Source organism: Carcharodon carcharias, chromosome 2 (assembly GCF_017639515.1).
Source record: "Carcharodon carcharias isolate sCarCar2 chromosome 2, sCarCar2.pri, whole genome shotgun sequence".
Lineage (NCBI taxonomy): Eukaryota > Metazoa > Chordata > Chondrichthyes > Lamniformes > Lamnidae > Carcharodon > Carcharodon carcharias.
This window is the reverse complement of record NC_054468.1, coordinates 130070249-130085767: the sequence shown is the minus strand read 5'-3', so window position 1 is coordinate 130085767 and position 15519 is coordinate 130070249.

Here is a 15519-nt window from a genome sequence, read left to right as displayed (position 1 = left end):
CTTTCCCGATCTTGCTCCCCCTCCTCTTCCTCCATTTCCCTCCCCCTACCCTCCACTTCCCCAATCTCCCTCCCCCCCCTTCTCCCATCTCCCTCCGCCTCGCCATCCCCCATCTCCCTCCCCCTCGCCATCCCCCATCTCCCTCCCCCTCACCTTCCCCATCTCCCTCCCCCTCGTCTTCCCCCATCTCCTTCCCCCTCTCCTTCCCCCATCTCCTCCCCCCTCCCCTTCCCCCATCTCCCTCCCCCTCACTTTCCCACATCTCCCTCCCCCTCGCCTTCCCCATCTCCCTCTCCCTCCCCCTCGACTTCCCCCATCTCCCTCCCCCTCGCCTTCCCCCATCTCCCTCCCCCTCGCCTTCCCCATCTCCCTCCCCCTCGCCTTCCCCATCTCCCTCCCCCTCGCCTTCCCCCATCTCCCTCCCCCTCACTTTCCCACATCTCCCTCAGCCTCGCCTTCCCCATCTCCCTCCCCCTCGTCTTCCCCAACTCCCTCCCCCTCGCTTTCCCCAACTCCCTTCCCCCGCCTTCCCCATCTCCCTCCCCCTCGCCTTCCCCCATCTCCCTCCCCCTCGCCTTCCCCCATCTCCCTCCCCCTCGCCTTCCCCCATCTCCCACCCCCTTGCCTTCCCCCATCTATCTCCCCCTCACCTTCCCCCAGCTCCCTCCCCCTCGCCTTCCCCCATCTGCCTCCCCCTCGCCTTCCCCATCTCCCTCCCCCTCGCATTCCCCCATCTCCCTCCCCCTCGCCTTCCCCCATCTCCCTCCCCCTCGCTTTCCCTCATCTCCCTCCCCCTCGCCTTCCCCCATCTCCCTCCCTCTCGCCTTCCCCCATCTCCCTCCCCCTCGCCTTCCCCCATCTCCCACCCCCTTGCCTTCCCCCATCTATCTCCCCCTCACCTTCCCCCAGCTCCCTCCCCCTCGCCTTCCCCCATCTGCCTCCCCCTCGCCTTCCCCATCTCCCTCCCCCTCGCCTTCCCCATCTCCCTCCCCCTCGCCTTCCCCCATCTCCCTCCCCTCGCCTTCCCCCGTCTCCCTCCCCCTCCCCTTCCCCCCTCTCTCTTCCCCTCCCCTTCCCCCATCTCCCTCCCCCTTTCCTTCCCCCGTCTCCCTCCCCCTCCCCTCCACTCCCCTTCCCCTTCCCCCATCTCCCTCCCCCTCCCCCTTCCCCCATCTCCCTCCCCTCCCCTTCCCCAATCTCCCTCCCCTCCCTGTCCCCCGTCTCCCTCCCCCTCCCCGTCCCCCGTTTCCCGTCCCCCTCTCCCTCTCCATCTCCCTCCCCGTCTCACTCCCCCTCCCCTCCCCTTTCCCCATCTTGCTCCCCCTCCTCTTCCTCCATTTCCCTCCCCCTCCCCTCCACTTCCCCAATCTCCCTTCCCCTCCCCTTCTCCCATCTCCCTCCGCCTCGCCATCCCCCATCTCCCTCCCCCTCGCCATCCCCCATCTCCCTCCCCCTCACCTTCCCCATCTCCCTCCCCCTCGCCTTCCCCCATCTCCTTCCCCCTCTCCTTCCTCCATCTCCTCCCCCCTCCCCTTCCCCCATCTCCCTCCCCCTCACTTTCCCACATCTCCCTCCCCCTCGCCTTCCCCATCTCCCTCCCCCTCGCCTTTCCCCATCTCCCTCCCCCTCGACTTCCCCCATCTCCCTCCCCCTCGCCTTCCCCATCTCCCTCCCCCTCTCCTTCCCCATCTCCCTCCCCCTCGCCTTCCCCCATCTCCCTCCCCCTCGCCTTCCCCCATCTCCCTCCCCCTCGCCTTCCCCAACTCCCTCCCCCTCGCCTTCCCCAACTCCCTTCCCCCGCCTTCCCCATCTCCCTCCCCCTCGCCTTCCCCCATCTCCCTCCCCCTCGCCTTCCCCCATCTCCCACCCCCTTGCCTTCCCCCATCTATCTCCCCCTCACCTTCCCCCAGCTCCCTCCCCCTCGCCTTCCCCATCTGCCTCCCCCTCGCCTTCCCCATCTCCCTCCCCCTCGCATTCCCCCATCTCCCTCCCCCTCGCCTTCCCCATCTCCCTCCCCCTCGACTTCCCCCATCTCCCTCCCCCTCGCTTTCCCCCATCTCCCTCCCCCTCGCCTTCCCCCATCTCCCTCCCCCTCGCCTTCCCCCATCTCCCACCCCCTTGCCTTCCCCCATCTATCTCCCCCTCACCTTCCCCCAGCTCCCTCCCCCTCGCCTTCCCCCATCTCCATCCCCCACCCCTTCCCCATCTCCCTCCCCCTCCCCTTCCCCCATCTCTCTCCCCCTCGCCTTCCCCATCTCCCTCCCCCTCGCCTTCCCCATCTCCCTCCCCCTCGCCTTCCCCCATCTCCCTCCCCCTCGCCTTCCCCATCTCCCTCCCCCTCGCTTTCCCCCATCTCCCTCCCCTTCGCCTTCCCCCATCTCCCTCCCCCTCGCCTTTCCCATCTCCCTCCCCCTCGCCTTGCCCCATCTCTCTCCCCCTTGCCTTCCCCCATCTCCATCCCTCTCGCCTTCCCCCATCTCCCTCCCCCTCGCCTTGCCCCATCTCTCTCCCCCTCGCCTTCCCCATCCCTCTCCCCCTCGCCTTCCCCCATCTCCCTCTCCCTCGCCTTCCCCTCCCCCTCGCCTTCCCCCATCTCCCTCCCACTTCCCTTTCTCCATCTCCCTCTCCCTCCCCTTTCCCCATCTCCATCCCTCTCCCCTTCCCCAAATCCCTCCCCCTCCCCTTCCCCCATCTCCATCCCCCTCCCCTTCCCTCATCTCCCTCCCCCTCCCCTTCCCCCATCTCCCTCCCCCTCCCCTCCACTCCCCTTCACCCATCTCCCTCCCCCTCCCCTCCACCCACCTTCCCCCATCTCCCCTCCCCTTCCCCAACCTCCCTCCCCTCCCCGTCCCCCATCTCCCTCCTCCTCCCCTTCCCCCGTCTCTTTCCCCCTCCCCTTCCCCCGTCTCCCTCCCCCACCCCTTCCCCCGTCTCCCTCCCCCTCCCCTTCCCCCGTCTCCCTCCCCCTCTCCGTCCCCCGTCCCCCATTCCCCGTCTCCCTCTCCCTCTCCATCTCCCTCCCTGTCTCCCTCCCCCTCCCCTCCTCTTCCCACATCTTCCTCCCCCTCCTCTTCCCCCATTTCCCTCTCCCTCCCCTCCCCTTCCCTTCCCCCATCTCCCTCCCCCTCGCCTTCCCCATCTCCCTCCCCCTCGCCTTCCCCCATCTCCCTCCCCCTCCCCTTCCCCCGTCTCCCTCCCCTCCCCTTCCCCCATCTCCCTCCCCCTCCCCTTCCCCCATCTCCCTCCCCCTCCCCTTCCCCCGTCTCCCTCCCCCTCCCCTTCCCCCTCTCCCTTCCCCTCCCCTTCCCCCCTTCCCCCTCCCCTCCCCCATCTCCCTCCCCCCTTCCCCCATCTCCCTCCTCCTCCCCTTCCCTATCCCCATCTCCCTCCCCCTCCCCTCCCCTCCCCTCCCCCTCCCCTCCCCTTCACCCATCTCCCTCCCCCTCTCCTCCCCTTCCCCCATCTCCCTCCCCCTCCCCTCCCCTTTCCCCATCTCCCTCCCCCTTCCCCCATCTCCCTCCCCCTCCCCTTCCCCCATCTCCCTCCCCCTCCCCCTTCCCCCTTCTCCCTCCCCCTTCCCTTCTCCCATCTCCCTCCCCCTCCCCTTCCCTTCCCCCATCTCCCTCCCCCTCCCCTTCCCTTCCCCCATCTCCCTCCCCCTTCCCTTCTCCCATCTCCCTCCCCCTCCCCCTCCCCCTTCCCTGTCTCCCTCCCCCTCCCCTTTCCCCCATCTCCCTCCCCATCCCCTCCCCTTCTCCCATCTCCCTCCCCATCTCCCTCCCCCTCCACCTCTCCCCTCCTCTCGCCCCCCTCCCTCCTCTCGCCCTCCCTTCCCTCCTCTCGCCCCCTCCCTCCTCTTGCCCCCTCCTCTCGCCCCCCTCACCCTCCCCTCACCCCTCCCTCCCCTCGCGCTCCCCTACCTCCCTTCGCCCTTCCCTCACCCTCCCCTCCCCCTCCCCTCGCCCTCCCTCCCTCCTCTCGCCCTCCCCTCCCTCCTCTCGCCACCCCCTCCTCTCGCTCTCCCACCTCCCCCCCCACCCTCGCCCTTCTTCATCCCCTCCCCTCCTGTCACAAACTAAAAGGTTGCTCTGAGATGATGTACAGTGACTAACACAGTCTACAATAGATAACGAAATGGCAATAAATCAAATATGGTTCAGACTGACATTATCACGTCACACAGATGGATTGTGCATTTCAAGATAACATTTCAGAAATCATCATCTCATAATAATGTTAAATACTTAGTTTTAATATTCATTTTCTCTTAATCTGGAAAACTTTAATAGGTCAGTCGATAATTACTTGATTTCAGTCAACTGGAAAGACATCCACTGCTGCCTATACTGGTGTCAAGGGAATACCTAAAATAACTGAACTAGTTTCCGCAACATGAAATATTTCTTTCTTGGTGTCAAAATTGTTCTTCATAGTACAGTCCTTCAAAGTACAGGATTTGGAGTCCAGGTTACAGAAGTGGATCCAATCCTTTTTTTTGTGAGCAGTACCAAAATGAATTTGTGGTGGAAGTTATGTTATATGTTGTATGGGATTTATTTGGAATCTTTAGAAAAACACCCCTGCTTCTATGTCCTTTTAGGGTAAGGAATGATTTAAGGAGCATGTACAAAAGCTCTGTTCATCTTGATGTAATTTTCACTGCGTTATGCACTCCAACCCATCATTTCATGTTGGGTGTATGATTCACCTTGGCTGCTCTCTAGCCTGTCCTGCTCCTCTTCTAACGTTTGGTTTGTACAGTCTTGGCTGTACAAATTTCAGAAGGTGACAGCAGCTATCAATTAGTATTTAGTACCCCCTCCCCACTGGCCTGTGTGCTTTGACTTCTGCCCTCCTGGGCTAGAACTTTGCCAATGAGCAAGCATGCTGCCAGCACTCTGTGTTGTGTCCTCCAGCTTCTCTTGTACGAAGAGTGTTTTGAAAAGTTTGAACTGTCCTTTGAATGCTGCCCCTTGGAGATTGCAGGGGAGAAACATTCCTTGGGCCACATTTTCTAGGGATGTAGAAATAGAAGTAGGGCCATTGCATTTGGTTCTCCAGAAATCTTCCTAATTTTCAATATTGAAAATTTTAATTGACCCAGTACCCACAGCCTTTTGGGAGAGTGAGTTCAGATTTCCACTAGCTTTTGTGTGTTTAAATACTCTCTGATTTTATTCCTAAATGGCACCTCCATATTCTGGATTGCTCCACCAATAACCCAATGATTGAAAATTCCTTGATTAGATCACCTCTGTAATCCTAATCTTCCCTATGAAGGAAATATTCCAATTTATCTTTCTCACATCCAAAGTGGCTAACCTCAGATCTCCCCACATTGAACTCCATCTGCCACAGTTTTCTCAAAATTCATCTTTTCATGTCCCTTTGTAATGCTGTGCTTCCTAATGTGTCACCTGCAAATTTGGATATGCAACCCCCTATTCCCTCATCCAAGTCATTGATATACATGGTGGAGAGCTGAGGCACTCAGTATAGATCCTGGGATGACCAGTTATCACATGCTGCCCATCAGAGAAATATTCCCCTATCCCCATGCTCTCTTTTCTACCTCTGAACCAATTATCAACCCCTGTCACAATGTTACTTCCAGTTCCATGTGTTCTCATTTTTGCTAATGATCATTTGTGTAGATCAGGAACAGGAGATGGGAGAGGGCACCGGCACTAGGAGGAGGGGTGTGTTGGGAATAGGGAATTGGAAGAAGACACCAGCTCTCAGAGCAGGGGTGAGTTAGTAGCAGGGAAAGCAGAGTATGGAGAGACCAAAACTGCACACAGTATTCCAGGCATAACCTCACCCATGCCCTATCTAATTAAAGTAAGATTTCTTTACTTGAACACTCCAATCCCTTTGTAACAGACGTTAAAATGCCACTCCTAATTGTTTGCTACAGTTGCATGTAAAATTTTTGTGATTTATGTACAAGGGCACCCAGTTCCCTCAGAATGCAAACATTTTCCAGTATTGCACCATTCAAAAAATATTCTGCTTTTTATTTTCCCTAAATGAATAATTTCATACTTTGCTACATGTTTTCCATCTGTCATGTTCTTGCCCACTTACCCAACCTGTCTATATCCCTCTACGGCCTCCTTGGGCTCTCCGCACCAACTTTCCCAACTAACTTTGTGTCATCGGCAAACTTGGATACATTTCCATTCAGTCTCCTCATATAAGTCATTAATGTTGACTGCAAATAACTGAGATCCATGTAATGATCCTTGTAGTACTTGCTAGTTACAGTCTGCCAGCACAAAAATATCCAGTTTATTCCTACTCTGTTTTATGTCTATTAACCAATCCTCAATCCTTGCAAAGATGTTACTCCCTTCCATGAGTGCTAATTTTGTATAATAACTTGTTGGATGAAAAAGAAAAAGGAGGATTGCAGTTATATAGCACCTTCCATGCCATACAGCCAATGAAGTACTTTTGAAGGGTAGTCACTGTTGCAGTGTAAAAAAAATGACATTTAAAATTGCACACAAAAAGCTCCGACAAACAGCAATATGGTAATGACCAGATAATCTCTTTTAGTGATGTTGATTGAGGAATAAATATTGGCCAGGACACAGGGAGTAACTCTATTACTCTTCAAAATAATGCCATTGAATCTTTTACATCCACCTGAAAGGGCAGATGGGATCTCAGTTTACCGTCTCATTCCAAAAGGCAGCAGCTCTATACTGGAGGGTCAGATTGATTGTTGTGCTCATTCACAGCCTTGTGACTCGGAGGTGAGGGTGCTACCAACTGAGATGTGGCCGACGTACATGATGCAGCACCTTATCAAATGCTTTTTGAAAATTCAAATACACTACATCCACTGGTTTCCCCTTATCCATCTTACTAATTACACGTTTAAAAATGCTCTAATGGATTTGTCAAACACGATTCCACTTTCATAAATATATCTTCACTCTGCTTAATCATATTATGATTTTCTAAGTTGCTGCAGTAATTGTAAGTTAAACTTTTCATACTGTTATGGAGCTCATGTGACTGTACAGACAAATTTTCCCTAAATGCCAGTTATCTTAGGGGTGGAGCTTTCTAGCCTTGGTCTCGGTACAAGCATTTAGCTTCATCAGGAGCTCTGTAAATCAAGTTTACTGTTTCTTACAAGAAACCTGCTTGGTTCTCCAAGTTTATTACAATTGGCAACGAGGATAAATAGCTCCAACACTGCACCTCGCTTCTTAAATGCGAGTATTTTAATTATAAGGAAGGAAGAAAAGCATACTCACGCGTCATACCATTCTTGGGCAGAATTGACCTGCACGACTCATTCGTCGAAAGCAGGAGTCAGCACATAGAGTGCCTAGGTTTCTACTTTGTGGCAAACGAAATAACGGCAGAGGAGAAACAGAAGGCAATTCTTCTAAGTATCTGCAGGAGCAAGACGCATAACCTAAACGATAGTCTGACGGCCCTGACCGCGCCAAATTCTAGATCCTTCAACAAGCTAGTAGACCTTGTGAAGTCACATTTCAGCCTAAAGCATCGGTGATCATGCAAAGATTCAAGTTCAACTCTAGAGTTAGGGCCCCTGGTGAGTCGATCGCAATGTACATCGCAAAGCTAAAACAGTTAATGGAGCACTCTGACTTTGGTGATACTCCAGACGGCACGTTGTGAGATTGTTTGGTTTGCAGAGTACACGGCCACGTCATTCAGTGCTGTTTACTTGCAGAAGTTAATATAGACCTGAAGTACGCCATGGAGATAGCTCCAGCAATGGAGAGTGCTGAGAGGGACTTGCAGGCTTTGCAGTGTGTAACATGGCACTGTTCTGCAGTTGAGGTAGGGACCTGCTGCCGGACGTGGCACAAAGACCAGGGAGACAGCAGCGAAGTGGGACACAGTCCCTACTGCTCGAAAAACAAAAAGAAATACTGGAAGTAGCTTACCAGTAATTCAGAAATTAAAACATCGCTATGCTGTCAGGACCAATTGCTTTCCTGTGTTTTAGACTAGATATACCAGTTTCCAGCTCTTCCATGGTGAATGGTCCAGTGAAGCCAGGGTCATCACTTTACTTCTTCCTTTCTAGTTGTTCTCTTGGTTGTTTCTTGTTGTTTTTTTCCATTTAGGAGCAACTGGTGTGCAACTTGGTTTGCAGACACATTTGGATGTTAGGCAGCTTTCTTGGGATCGCCTCCAAGTTTGCGTATGAGAGACCATTCCTTCTTGCTGTTTTTTGTAAGATCTGTTGTCTCCATCAAGGTGTCCCAGGTGTTTTGATGCTCTTGAGAGATACTTAACATCACCTTCTCACCAGGAGATATTGTTTCCTTTGAGAAGGGGTCAGATTCAAACATTGAGACCGACTCCCAGTAGAGTTCAGCATTCTCCTTGGTGAGACCAGAGATGTAGTGTGCTCTACAACCTCGGGGGATCTTCCTTCTGGCTGTTTTCTGGACAGCTTTTGCAAACAGGTTGTAGTGCTCAGGTAATGGTTTAATGCGTTTAACCTTGCAGTCAAGTGCGTGTATGAACCCGTTCCAATCGGCCTTCTTGAAGTTAAAGCGCCTTTTGAATGGTACGATGGTCAGTAACATTGCTGCATTGACCTGGATACCAATAGGATGGTGGTGTGTCTGTGGTATTGGGTCTGTGACAAGCTTCTTGCAGATGCCAGCAATGTTGTTACTGACAATGGCAAGATCTGGGTTATAACTACACTTCCAGCAGGCACTGTGGAAAGAGGCTGGCACTTTAGGATCATGGATGAGACTAAGCTGGTTAGCATCCATCCATTCTTCGACTGTTTGTCCATCGTTGTTAGACTCCTTGTACCCCCATTGAGTACTATGGCTATTAAAGTCTCCAATGATGATCTGTGGTTTACTGTGCAGGTTGGGTACAGGGTTAGAGAAGCTGAAATCTATGCCAGGTGGCTTGTACACTGAGGTCACTACTACTTTGCTGAGCTCTACAGTTAGAATTTCGATGTTGTCCTCCTCTGTTTTAGAAGTGGCTTCTACAACTGAACCAGCTCTAACAAATACAGCACTGCCATATTGTCAATGAGGTCTTTCAATAACCAGGAACATGCCTGGTATTTTTGGGTGGTTGTTCTCTCTTCCTCTATGTGTCTCCTGCAGACAGAGGACATCACACTGCAACTCATTGCACAATGTAGCAAGGATGTTTTGTTTAGCTACAGAGAACCCTTCAATGTTAGCAGATATAACAGTCAATGCCGGTCTTGAAAAAGACCCGTGTTTCTGACATCAACGACTTCCATCTTCAGGCACAATGTTGTTACTTGATCAAATCAGTAGTACGAAAATGTTGTATACACTACTTGCTGTGCATGGTGGTGGTAGAATTGGTTGAAACAGGGCTGCGACGTGAACGCTTCTACCTTGGCCCCAATAGGGTAGTAATAGTGGGGGATTTCAACTTACCCAACATTAACTGGGTTAGTCATAGTGTGATAGGTTTAGAGGGAGCGGAGTTCTTAAAATGCATCCAGGAGAGCTTTTTAAGCCAGTACGTAGAAGGTCCTAAAAGAGAGGGAGTGGTCCTGGACTTAATTTTAGGGAATGAAGCAGAGCAAGTAGTAGAGGTATCAGTGGGGGAGTATTTTGCAGATAGCGATCATAACTCCGTTAGATTCAAGGTTGTTATGGAAGAGGACAAGGATGGGCCAGAAATCAGAGTTCTAAATTGGGGTAGGCCGATTTTAATAAGATCAGATATGATTTGGCCAGAGTGGACTGGCGGCAGCTACTTTTAGGTAAATCTGCGTCAGAATAGTGGGACTCATTCAAGAAGGAAATAGGGAGAGTATAGGGCCAACATATTCCAGTAAAGACAAAGGGTGGGACCAACAAATCCAGGGAACCCTGGATGTCGAGGGATATACAGGATTGGATAAAGAGAAAAAGGCTTATGGCAGATACCAAGGGCTCAAAACAGCGGAAGCCCTGGAGGAGTATAGAATTTGCAGGGGGGAAATTTAAAAAGGAAATTAGGAGAGCAAAAAGGGGGCATGATAAAACATTGGCAGGTAAAATGAAGTCATTTTATAAGTACATTAAGAGTAAGAGGATAACTAGGGAAAGAGTAGGGCCCATTGGGACCATAGTGGTAATTTTTGTGTGGAGCCAGAAGACATAGGTAGGGTTCTAAATGAATACTTTGTCGGTGTTCACAAGTGAAAGGGACGACGTGGGTATGGAAATCAGGCAGAAGGACTGTGATATAATTAAAGAAATTAGCATAGAAAGGGAGGAGATTCTAAGTGGCCTGGCAGGCTTAAAAGTAGATAAATCTCCAGGCCCGGATGAAATGTATCCCAGGCTGTTGAGTGAGGCAAGGGAGGAGATAGCAGTGGCACTGGTAATAATTTTCAATACCTCTCTGGCTACAGGAGGGGTGTCAGAGGACTGGAGGGCAGCCAATGTGGTACCATTATTCAAGAAGGGAGGAAGGGATAAACCAGGGAACGACAGGCCAGACAGTCTAACCTCCGTGGTGGGGAAACTATTGGAAACAATTCTGAGGGAGAGAATTAACCTACACTTGGAGAGGCAGGGATTAATCAAGGACAGTCAGCATGGTTTTGTTAAGGGAAGGTCATGTCATCACCCAGAGGGTGGTGGAAATCTGGAACTCACTACCTGAAAGAGTGGATGTGCACTTGTAATGCCATGGCATACAAGGCTATGGGCATAGTGCTGGAAAATGGGATTAGAATAGTTAGGTAGTTGTTTGACTGGTGCAGACTCAATGGGCCAAAGGGCCTTTTTCAGTGCTGTAGACCTCTATGACTCTAAGAGTTACAGATGTGAGGGTAATCATGTACCTGCTGATTTAAAGAGGCAGAATGCCACTACTGTCACGAGAAAGGGATGTTGTAAACCAGTGCAAGGTGAGATCAAGGCAGCCATTTAGACAGCAGGCCAAATTAAATAAAGTGCACAATAGGGGACTCTATAGTCAGGGGCTCAGATAGGCTCTTCTGTGGTCGTGAAAGAGACACCAGGATGGTATGTTGCCTCTCTGGTGCCAGGGTCCAGGATGTCTCTGATCGGTTACGGGACATTCTGAAGGGGGAGGGAGAACAGCCAGAGGTCGTGATACACATTAGTACTAATGACATAGGCAGGAATAGTGACAAAGTCCTGCAGCGGGAGTTCAGGCAGTTAGGCAGAAAGTTTAAAAAAACAGGACCTCTAGGGTTATAATCTCAGGATTACTCCCTGTGCCACGTGCCAGTAAGGCTAGAACAAGGAAGATAGTGCAGCTGAATACGTGGCTGAACAAATGGTATAGGAGGGAGGGTTTCCGATATCTGGATCAGTGGGATCTCTTCCGAGGCAAGTTTGCTAGTGTCACTTGGGAGGGTTTAAACTAGTATGGCAGGGGGCTGGGAACCAGAGCAATAGGTCAGCAGGTGAAATAAATGACTAGGAACCAATGAATATGGTCAGTAGGACTAAGAGGAAGGGTAGGCAGGGAGAAATTACTGAACACAGTGGGACTGGGGGTCTGAAATGCATTTGTTTCAATGTGAGAAGTAGAACAGGCAAGGCAGATGAGCTTAGAGCTTGGATTTGTACTTGGGACTATGATGTTATTGCTATTACAGAGACTTGGTTGAAGGATGGACAGGATTGGCAGATAAACGTTCCAGGATTTCGATGTTTCAGGCAGGATAGAGAGCGATGGAGAAGAGGTGGGGGAGTTGCACGGCTGGTCAAGGGGAATATCACAGCTGTACGACAGGAGGACACCTCAGTGGACTCATGCAGCGAGGCAATATGGGTAGAGCTCTGGAATAGGAAGGGTGCAGTCACAATGTTGGGGGTTTACTATAGGCCTCCCAGTTGCTGGCAGGAGATTGAGGAGCAGTTATGTAGGCAGATTTTGGAAAGATGTAAAAGCAATAGGGTTGTTGTGGTGGGTGATTTTAACTTTCCCTATATTGACTGGGAATCACTTAGTGCTAGGGGTTTGGATGTTGCAGAATTTGTAAGGTGCATCCAGGAGGGCTTCCTGAGACAATATGTAGATAGTCCAACTAGGGAAGGGGCAATATTGGACCTGGTATTAGGGAATGAACCCGGCCAGGTGGTCGAAGTTTCAGTAGGAGAGCATTTCGGGAAAAGTGACCATAATTCAGTAAGTTTCAAGGTACTGGTGGATAAGGATAACAGGAGTCCTCGGGTTAAGGCGCTTAATTGGGGGAAGGCTACTTAGAACAATATTAGGCAGGAACTGAGGAATCTAGACTGGAGGCGGATGTTTGAGGGCAAATCAACAACTGACATGTGGGGGGCTTTCAAACATCAGTTGATAAGAATTCAGGACCGGCATGTTCCTGCTAGGATGAAGGATAAGCATGGCAAGTTTCAGGAACCTTGGATAACGAAGGATATTGTGAGATTAGTCAAAAAGAACAGGGAAGCATTCATGAGGGCTAGAAGGCTGGGAACAGATGAAGCCCATGGAGAATACAAAGAAAGTAGGAAGAAACTTAAGCAAGGAGTCAGGAGGGCTAAAAGGGGTCATGAAAAGTCACTGGCAACTAGGATTAAGGAAAATCCCAAGGCTTTTTATACATATGTAAAAAGCAAGAGGGAAAGGGTAGACCCACTCAGGGACAGAGATGGGAATCTGTGTGCGGAGCCAGAAGAAATAGGAGAAATACTAAATGAGTACTTCTCATTAGTATTCACCAAAGAGAAGGACTTAGCAGTCGATTTGTCTAGGGAAGAGTGTGTAGATAGCCTGGATCATGTTGAGGTTTAAAAAGAGGAGGTGTTAGGCGTCTTGAATATTAAGGTCAGTAAGTCGCCAGGGCCAGATGGGATCTACCCCAGAGTACTGAGGGAAGCAAGGGAGGAGATTGCTGGGGCCTTGACAGAAATCTTTGTATCCTCACTGGCTACAGGTGAGGTCCCAGAAGACTGGAGAATGGCCAGTGTTGTTCCATTGTTTAAGAAGGGTAGCAGGAATAATCCAGGAAATTACAGGTCGGTGAGCCTTATGTCAGTGGTAGGGAAATTATTGGAGAAGATTCTTTGTGACAGAATTTACTACCATTTGGAAGCAAATGGGCATATTAGTGAGAGGCAGCATGGTTTTGTGAAGGGGAGGTCGTGTCTCACTAACTTGATCGAGTTTTTCGAGGAAGTGACAAAGATGATCGACGATGGAAGGGCAGTGGATGTTATCTACATGGATTTCAGTAAGACCTTTGACAAGGTCCCTCATGGCAGACTGGTACAGAAGGTAAAGTCGCACGGGATCAGAGGTGAGCTGGCAAGATGGATTCAGAATTGGCTTGGTCATAGAAGACATAGGGTAGCAGTGGAAGGGTGCTTTTCTGAATGGAGAGCTGTGACTAGTGGAGTTCTGCAGGGATCAGTGCTGGGACCTTTGCTGTTTGTAGTATACATAAATGATTTGGAGGAAAATGTGACTGAGCTAATTAGTAAGTTTGCAAATGACACGAAGGTTGGAGGAGTTGCAGATAGTGAAGAGGATTGTCAAAGGATACAACGGGATATAGATTGGTTGGAGACTTGGACGGAGAAATGGCAGATGGAGTTTAATCCGGACAAATGCAAGGTAATGCATTTTGAAAGGTCTAACACAGACAGGAATTATACAGTAAATGGCAGAACCCTTAAGTGCATCGACGGACAGAGGGATCTGGGTGTACAGGTCCACAGGTCATTGAAAGTGGCAACGCAGGTGGATAAGGTAGTCAGGAAGGCATATGGCATGCTTGCCTTCATTGGCAGGGGTATTGAGTATAAAAGCTGGGAAGTCATACTGCAGCTGTATAGAACCTTGGTTAGGCCACACTTGGAATATTGCGTGCAATTCTGGTCACCACATTACCAGAAGGATATGGAGGCATTGGAAAGGGTGCAGAGGAGGTTTACCAGGATGCTGCCTGGTCTGGAGGTTATTAGCTATGAGGAGAGGTTGGAGAAACTCGGATTGTTCTCACTAGAGCGATGGAGATTGAGGGGCGACTTGATTGAAGTTTACAAAAATATGAGTGGCGTGGACAGAGTAGATAGTCAGAAGCTTTTTCCCAGGTTGGAAGAGTCAATTACTAGGGGACATAGATTTAAAGTGAGAGGAGAAAACTATAGAGGAGATGTGCAGGGCCAATTTTTTTACACAGAGGGTAGTGAGTGTCTGGAATTCGCTGCCAGAGGAGGTGGTGGAAGCAGGTACGATAGTGGTGTTTAAGAGGCAGCTTGACAAATACATGAATAGGATGGGAATAGAGGGATATGGACCCCGGAAGTGCAAAATGTTTTAGTTGATGGACAATATGATGGGCGCAGGCTTGGAGGGCCAAAGGGCCTGTTCCTGTTCTGTACTTTCCTTTGTTCTTTGTTCTTTGTTTTATATTCCTAAATGGTCAGACCATCTGTTTTTGCTGCTAGTTGAGGGATAAATTTTAGCCAAAACACCATGATAATTCACCTGTGATTCTTCAAAATATTGCCATGTGGTCATTCACATCCGCCTTAAGAAAGGGCAGATGGGCCCTCAGTTTACCTGAAAAACACCACCTTCAATAGTGCAGCAATCCCCCAGTATTTCACTGGAAGTATCAACTGCAACCTTCAGTTTCGGAGCTAAGAGTGCTATCACTGAGCTAAGGCTGACACTCGGCCAGTAAGCTACAGCATGTTGTAATATAAAAGCAAAATACTGCAGATGCTGGAAATCTGAAATAAAAACAGAAAATGCTGGAAAAACGTAACAGGTCTGGCAGCATCTGCGGAGAGAGAAACAGGGTTAACGTTTCAAGTTTGTGTGAATCTTCATACGGATTTGAAACATTAACTATGCTGTAATGTTGGGTTGAGTACGGGACTATCTTGCTGCAGTACCCCGGGCAGATGGCTAATTGTCACTAACCTTTGCTGAGGTTTCAAACCACGCTATGAAGCCATTGTCCTTGCAGTAGCGATCCATCATCGCCGGGCTATTCCCCAAACCATCCCATTGCTGATCACATTTGTTTACCAAGAGCACGGCAGGGATTGGCTTCCCGTTGGGCAGCTTCACTTTATTGTCCAAGTCGCTTTTCCATTTCAGAACTGCGTCAAATGTCGAGTGTCTAGATACATCAAAGACTACAGAAGCTCCAACAGCTTCTTTATAATACACCCATGTCACATTGCCGAACCGTTCTTGACCTGCGGCAGCCAAAAGTTACCCAAAACTGAATGTAATAAATTCCACAAATGAGGACAGTTTTGCTTTTTTTCCAATTAACATAGAATGTGCAGTACTGAAACAGGTCATTCGGCCCAATTGATCCATGTTGCTTTTTATGCTCCACATAGTCCTCCTCCACCTTACTCTATCTTACGCTGTCAATGTATCCTTCTATTAATTTCTCCCTCATATACTTAGTTAGCTCTACCTTCAATGTATCTATGCTATTATTCTTGGGATGTGGGTGACCAGGTGCCATATATTGACCCTTCCTAGCTGCACTGAGAA